Consider the following 8,775-nt stretch of genomic DNA (forward strand, 5'->3'; position numbering starts at 1 on the left):
ATAGGCGGGCTGTCTCACCCAATTGACCTAGGAAGACACAGGGGGGTAACAACAAGAGTGGGGCGACGCTAGAGTCCCGGAAGAGCTCCGAGCCTCCCCGTCATACGGGTGCGTCCTAACCATAAGATCTGGGGGACGTGGAAGAACATCAGAATCGAGTTGTGAGGGAACACGAGAAACAGACACAACAGTTGTGGGGACTATCCCGTGAGCACAGCAGGGGAGGACCGCAACACACAAGCGCTAGAAGGTAGGCACATATTTCCACCTGCAAAGGGAACTCTGGAGGTGCCATCGGACCGGCCGGACTTGCGCAGCCTGGTTAACCGTATTCCGGACTGAGGACCCTGAAGCCTTCAGTAAAGAGGTAAAGAGACTGCAACCTGGTGTCCTCGTTATTTACCGCGACCGGCACTTCACCACACCATAACGACATCCCATACCACCACCTTCATTGTACGCCCCTCAGCAGGGTCACGGACCGGGTCTAGCCACCGTGACAATCCCAGAGCAGAGACTCAGAGGCCCGGTACCGGGTACCCCTCGGCCCTGCGGCAGTGGGGGCGCTACAACTTGGCGTCACGAACAGGATCTACTTAAGCCTGAAGAATCAGGTCATGTGTGCCTTGGAACTGTGATTTATTATACTTGGACTGTGACTTATTGCAAAGACTGTGGATTGCCATTTGCCGCCAAAAACCGCCGCCATTGCAGCGCTGAGGAGAGCGCAGGAGAAGAAGAGGGGCGTGGAGTAGGCGTGGACCAGCTGAAGAGTGCGAAAGACAATGGCCGCCCAGTCTAAATATTTCTGCACCGTGAGGACGTGTCCGTCAGCGGCCGAGATCCGCCTCCTGATTCTCAATGGTGGGCGGAGACAGAGAAAACGAAACCGCCCACGAAGGAGAGAGCGGGAAAAGAACCAGGAAGCGACCCATGCGGAGGACGCCATGATGAGTCGCTCAGACCAGGAATGCGGGGTTGAAGCCGAAGACTTCCCCAGCCACCCGGACGAGCCCAGTGGCCAGCTCTCCACGATTGGGACCGGCCTCCTGCAAATGGAGATGGAGGGCTTGATCGAACAACTCCTCCAGCTGCGGACGGAGACGCCAGCGGAGGATTTTCTAACATCGGACCCTGCGTTGCTGCCGGAACCTCAGCCGATGCTCCCATTGACCATACCGCTGGCGGAGCCGACCGAGTTGGAGGGACACGCGCCGACCGGTGAGTCCGCCGACCCTGCCCCGCTGGCTGAGGGTCTGTTGATAGGCCCCGTCACGGCACCCCCTCTCCCTGGGACCTATAGACTCCAGCGCTTGTTACCGTGGGAGGAGACAACGGGTATGGAACACTTCCTGAAAGCCCCGATTTCACCAATTACCCCGCTGAGTGAGGTCCATGCGGAGCGTACAGTATGCCGCTTGGTTAACCTAGGACCCGACCTCATGGGGTTCCCCGGGGTGAAGACACGGAAAGGGGAGATGGTACAGGCCCTGAGCTGGGAGGAATACCAGGTCCAGCTGGAACAGCAGTGGGAGGAGGGAGAAAGGGTGTACCAGGTTGGGCTAGAGGCCTACCACCAAAAGGACTTGGCGGTCAAGGACCGGGCCCGCAAGGACCCCATCGCTCACCAGGCCCCGCGCAGGCAGGGCACCGTTGTTGCCTTCAAGCTCCGTGGAGGCTGGGGCTTTATCAAAGAGCCGGGCCTGTACGCCAAAGTCTTTGTTAACCGACGGGATGTGGAGTCTCATCTCAGAGAGGGCCACCCAGACCGGGATCTCTGCCCGGGGGACGAAGTTATTTACACCAGGCACTTTGGGGAAAAAGGGTGGTTCGCCCTGAATGTCCACAAGAAGCAGAGCCCCGTGACACCCCCGACTAAGGTGCCAGTGAAGCTGACCCCCGTGGCAAAGGTACCCCCTCGTGGTCAGCCCCTGATCGTCACCAAGACCACCGAGGTCACTCCGACGTACACCGTCATTAAAACCACGACCTGCAACATTGTCACCTCAACCACTGTCGTGGCCAAGGGGGCGTCCTCCCAGGTGGTCGGTGCTCCAGCTGCCCCAGAACGGAAGACAGTGGGTACGCAGACCCCCAGATGGGACAGTACTCCCCCTTACGCAGTACCAGGCGGCGGGCAATATCCAAAGGGGTTGCCTCCGCCGGTGCTGCCCCCCTGATTGGTTCAAGTAAATATCCTGATCTTCTGAATATGTATATAGTTAACTTTTTGTCCTTCTGATGTTTTGCTGCTACAACCCGACTAGGGTTAACTCTTAAAGGGATCCCTTTGTTTACCCGGGTTCCCTTCTTCTGCTTTTTGTTTTTGTTTCCTGTTTATTCATCATTGAAAGAACTGCTGAATCATGAACAATGCATGATTACAAACTTTTTGTACATAGTTTGCACCTTCTTAAAGGTGTTCTCTACTGGTTTTACACAAGGAAAGGACTCTTTGCGAAGACACTGGTTTTGGAACCAGCACCGGAGTCCTTACTGCGAACAGACTTGAGAAGTTGCACTACCTCATAGAGACTTGGTCCCCTCTTAAAGGAAATGTTCACATATTGCACTTATGGACCGTGTTGCCTTAAGATGGTTAAATGGCAATAATGTTTTGAAAGAAGAAGTTAAATGTAGCTAACTAGTTGATTGTGAGAAATGTTTAATGATGTTGATAGAAGAATGAGGACAGAAAGTGAACCCGTACGGGGTTAGTCAGTGAGTCCTCCTAGGAGCCATACAGAGCTGGCTCAGTAATCCGAACTGAAAGATGGATGATAAGTTCTATACCATGTATAGTAGTAGAAAGGCAGTAGGCCCGGGCGGAAAGGGGCGGTCCTGTAACAGAAAGGAGAGGCAGTAGGCCTGGAGCAGTTAGGACAGGCGGTCCTGCAGATGTAAAGAAGGAGAATGCAGAAAAGTTGATTAGCCTTATAATGTTTTATAAGAAGGTCTTTAGTGGATTCAGCGAGTACGTCCTTAAAGGCAATGTTAAATTATTGTTCAAAAATTTTGCACTTAGTAGAATACCCGGTTGGGTAAGAAAAGTATTTATAGTATGTTATTTAAAGTATTTAACCATGTTTGTAACGTTCAAGTGTCCTCACCTCCCATAAAGGGAAGCTCTGTTAAAAAGTTTACTTGTACTTGCATTTTCAAAATTGTATGTCTTTTTTGCTGACATGTATTGTTGTTTTCTTCCCAGTCCAGGAGTACTGGATTTAACCGGGGGGAGAGTGCAGCGCCCCAGAGTCCTGGTCGTTGCAGTACTGTTGCTCCACCGCTAAGGGGGGCTATGGTACGTCTGATGGCACTGAAGGAGTTCATCTGACCAGGTATCACAGACACCAATACACTTCACAGTCTGGCCTCCAGGGGGAGCTAAGGGTTCTATGTATTAGGCCACTCCTCACAATCTGGTAAAACTGGGGGTTAGGCAGGAAGTTAGATGAGAAAGCTGACTGGGAATCGAACAGGCAACACCCTGTGGCAGGGGGTGTTGCGGGGAGAGACTCAGAGGGGTCCCTGTCAGGGGTGGGATCCTGACAGAGGCCTAGCAACCAGAGAGAACGTTACGGGACCGCGCCTGCACGATATAGCGGCGGTACCCCAAGAAAGGACAAGAAGCGAGGTTTATTGTGCTGAGTGAGAAACGAGATCAACGCAACAAGGAGAATACCAGTAGGAGTCGTGCTGTAAGACGAGGCAACATCCTACTGAGGCGCATAACCGGTGGCTGGAACGCCGAGGAAGTATAGAGCTCCAGGCCAAACTTCAAACCTACGGCAGGACAGTCAGTTATAGGCGGGCTGTCTCACCCAATTGACCTAGGAAGACACAAGGGGGGTAACAACAGGAGTGGGGCGACGCTAGAGTCCCGGAAGAGCTCCGAGCCTCCCCGTCATACGGGTGCGTCCTAACCATAAGATCTGGGGGACGTGGAAGAACATCAGAATCGAGTTGTGAGGGAACACGAGAAACAGACACAACAGTTGTGAAGACTATCCCGTGAGCACAGCAGGGGAGGACCGCAACACACAAGCGCTAGAAGGTAGGCCCAGATTTCCACCTGCAAAGGGAACTCTGGAGGTGCCATCGGACCGGCCGGACTTGCGCAGCCTGGTTAACCGTATTCCGGACTGAGGACCCTGAAGCCTTCAGTAAAGAGGTAAAGAGACTGCAACCTGGTGTCCTCGTTATTTACCGCGACCGGCACTTCACCACACCATAACGACATCCCATACCACCACCTTCATTGTACGCCCCTCAGCAGGGTCACGGACCGGGTCTAGCCACCGTGATAATCCCAGAGCAGAGACTCAGAGGCCCGGTACCGGGTACCCCTCGGCCCTGCGGCAGTGGGGGCGCTACACAAGCCCATGCTGTCACCTCCCCCTTCCCTAGATTGAGGTCTCTAATACTAATTTTATTCCACCTGTAGGAAATCAATGATTTACTATTATCTATATTTCCAATATAAGATTTCATAATAATAATATTGCAGTATATGGTTACGTTCTCACATTGAGTATTTTCACTGCATAAAAACGCATCTTCTTACAGTCCCAACAAAGTGGATGGGATTTATAGAAATCTCATGCCCACTGTAATTTTTTTATACCCTGTATAAAATGACCTGCGGTGCGTGGGTATTTGACATCCACAATATACAGGTAGATCTGTGTGTCATCAGCATAGAGGTGATACTGAAAGCCATGAGATTCCATGAGCTGTCCCAGACCGAAGGTGCAAATGGAGAAGAGCAGGGGCCCTAGGACTGAACCTTGCGGGACTCCGACACATGGGGGGTGAAGTAAGGAGGTATTATTATGTCAAACAGCGAGTGAAATAAGTATTTAACATGTCAGCAATTTTCTAAGAAAATATATTTTTAAATCCCAGGCTCCCCCACATAGTATAATGCTCACCTCACAGCACTCGCCCTCCAGACACACACAGAAAATTGGTTTCCCCACAGCATGATGGTCCCACTACAGCACAGTACGGTAGCCCCTATAGTCCCACATACAATATATTGCGTTCCCAAAACAATATGATGGTATCCCCATAGCCCCCCAAATAATAATCTTAATACTCACTATATCCAAGCTCCCTGTCCACCGTAGCCGCAGTCTGATTTTCTCTTCTGCCTTGCTATCACTTACGCAGAGCTCCCGACAGCCATCTTGTGGGCACAGTATGATCTCCATGGCATAAGTCTACGTAATGGGTCATAAACTCCTTCCCGAACATAACATAAACTTCCATCAAAGTTTGTGAATTTGTTTATAGCAAATTTAGCTGACGGGAGAAGTTCCACTCAGTGTGACCGGTGATCAGATACATAGCACCGAAGATATTGCTTCAGAGTCTGATTAAGGCCGGTGTCACACTCCCGTACAACACGGCCGAGGGCTATGCGATAAAACATCACATAGCACTCAGCCCCATGTTATACTATAGGGCAGCTCAGATAGCGATTTATTCTCATGCCAAATCCGCATGTGAGATTATACACAGCATGCTACTATTGGCAGCGAGATTTGGCTCACTTGCACCCAAACAAGTCTATGGGTTTGTGTGAAACATCACACTGCACTTGGATATCACCAGAGTGCAGTGCGATTCCCGTCGACACCGGCAGCAGAGGAGATGGAGAAATTACTTTCTCCATCTCCTCCGCAGCTGTGCTCCGATCCTGTCATGTGACAGCATCGAAGCACAGTAGCATGACACTCGGCTCCCGCTCCCAGAACAGGAGAAGACGGTGATTAATATATCACATCGGATGTCATACGCTGGTGTGACTCCCTTATACGCTCTGTCTGACCATTGCTCTCTGAGTGATACATAGTAGAAAAAGGCACCTCAATATTGATCTTGTTACAGAATACCCTCCAAAATTTGGAAATGAACTGAGTCAGAAACTGAATTTTCCTGAATATCATATAAATGCACAATGTGTTTGATGAATAACTTACTTAAAGGGAATCTGTCAGTAGAATCAACCATATATGGGCATCTGGGTCATAAAAAGTTGAATAAAATTATATCTATATTCTGATGTGTTATTCCAGAGAAATCCACATTTTTCATATATATACAGTGCCCTGCGAAAGTGTTCGGCTTCCTGGAACTTTTCCCACATATCATGCTTCAAACATAAAGCAACCAAATGTAAATTTTTGGTGAAGAATCAACAAGTGGAGCACAATTGTGAAGTTGAACGAAATTTATTGGTTATTTTAAATTTCTGTGGAAATTCAAAAACTGAAAAGTGGGGCGTGCAATATTATTCGGCCCCTTTACTTTCAGTGCAGCAAACTCACTCCAGAAGTTCATTGTGGATCTCCGAATGATCCAATGTTGTCCTAAATGCCTAATGATGATAAATATAGTCCACCTGTGTGTAATCAAGTCTCCGTATAAATGCACCTGCTCTGTGGGCATCATGAAGTCCAAGGAACACAACAGGCAGGCCCGTGATACTGTTGTGGAGAAGTTTAAAGCCGGATTTGGATGCAAAATGATTTCCAAAACTTTAAACATCCCAAGGAGCACTGTGCAAGTGATCATATTGAAATGGAAGGAGTATCATACCACTGCAAATCTACCAAGACCCGGCTATCCCTCTAAACTTTCATCTCAAACAGGGAGAAGACTGATCAGAGATGCAGCAAAGAGGCCCATGATCACTCTGGATGAACTGCAGAGATCTACAGCTGAGATGGGACAGTCTGTCCATAGGACAACAATCAGTCGTACACTGCACAAATCTGGCCTTTATGGAAGAGTGGCAAGAAGAAAGCCATTTCTCAAAGATATCCATAAAAAGTGTTGTTTAAAGTTTGCAACAAGCCACCTGGGAGACAAACCAAACATGTGAAGGTGCTCTATTCAGATGAAACTAAAATCGAACTTTTTGGCAACAATGCCAAACGATATGTTTGGTGTAAAGCCAACACAGCTCATCACCCTGAACACACCATCCCCACTGTCAAACATGGTGGTGGCAGCATCATGGTTTGGGCCTGCTTTTCTTCAGCAGGGACAGGGAAGATGGTTAAAATTGATGGGAAGATGGATGGAGCCAAATACAGGACCATTCTTGAAGAAAACCTGTTGGAGTCTACAAAAGACCTGAGACTGGGACGGAGATTTGTCTTCCAACAAGACAATGATCCCAAACATAAAGCAAAATCTACAATGGAATGGTTCACAAATAAAAGTATCCTGGTGTTAGAATGGCCAATTCAAAGTCCAGACCTCAATCCAATCGAGAATCTGTGGAAAGAGCTGAAAACTGCTGTTCACAAACGATCTCCATCAAACCTCACTGAGCTCGAGCTCTTTGCCAAGGAAGAATGGGCAAGAATTTCAGTCTCTCGATGTACAAAACTGATAGAGACATACCCCAAGCGACTTGCAGCTGTAATCACAGCAAAAGGTGGTGCAACAAAGTACTAAGTTAAAGGGGCCGAATAATATTGCACGCCCCACTTTTCAGTTTTTGAATTTCCACAAAAATTTAAAATAACCAATAAATTTCGTTCAACTTCACAATTGTGTTCCACTTGTTGATTCAGGGGAGAAGCAAAGGAGAACAAAGGAGCTGGAGGGGAACTGTGACCGGGCACCCTCTGAGATGAAGCGCAGGAACCATGCACTGGGAGCCTGAGGCTGTGTAGTACTTCACGTCCCACAGCAGAACCAGAAGGACAGGAGATTGTAAGTCATCTGTCCACACCCACCCCCAAAGGTGCAGCAATACACAGAGCCCGGGTCGTGATAGAGACCCTGTAAAAACGCTCGCTTTGATCACCATACAGGTACTGTCCCAGGACAGGAGAGAGAGGCCATTGACAGAAGTCACAGGCAGCAAGGGACTCGCCACAAAGCACAAGAAGGAAGGCTTACAAACCTCACCTGGGAGAGGGATCCATCATTGCCTCCGGGCCGGCCGGACCACATCAACACCTGTTGCTGGTACCCTGGACTGAGACTGTCTACTATCAACAAACCAGGTAAAGAGACTGCAACCCTATGTCCTCTGTTTATTTCCGGCATTACACCATTCTTGCCAAACACACCGGGAGCCCTGGGGACCCAGCTTCTCCTGTGGGAAGCGACACCATCTTTGCTGCTGTACCATCACCCCCAGAGGACCCCATTAAACAGCGTCGGTCACCCCTGAATGAGTATTACAGGTAGCGTCACGAACATTTCCTATTTTAAAAACTTTAGTAAAACCTCTTTAAAGACTGTCCCTTTTACTTGGACACCCAGGGCCACGGACCGGGTTGCTGCCACCGTGACCACCCCTTTAACGACGACTAGACCCGGTACCGAGTACCCCACGGCCCTGGTGGGTGCTCCACATACAGTGTGGGGGGCTACTGGGGACCATACATAGAATGTGGGGGCTACTGTGGGTCCATGCATACAATGTGAGGGGGCTATTGGTGGCAATGCATACAGTGTGGGGGCTACTGGGGACCATGCATACAGTGGGGGGACTACTGGGGACCATGCACACAGTGTGGCACACTACTGGGGACCATGCATACAGTGTGGGGGGGCTACTAGGGACCATGCATACAGTGTGGGGGGGACTACTGTGGGTCCATGCATACAATGTGAGGGGGCTACTGGAGGCAATGCATATAGAGTGGGGGGTGTATTTGCCTCCATAGAGGGTTTGCCATGTTCATGGAGCTCTACATCTATGGAATTCCCTGTCGCCAAATGTTTTGTCATGTATAAGATTCCTAA

Source organism: Ranitomeya variabilis, chromosome 6 (assembly GCF_051348905.1).
Source record: "Ranitomeya variabilis isolate aRanVar5 chromosome 6, aRanVar5.hap1, whole genome shotgun sequence".
NCBI lineage: Eukaryota > Metazoa > Chordata > Amphibia > Anura > Dendrobatidae > Ranitomeya > Ranitomeya variabilis.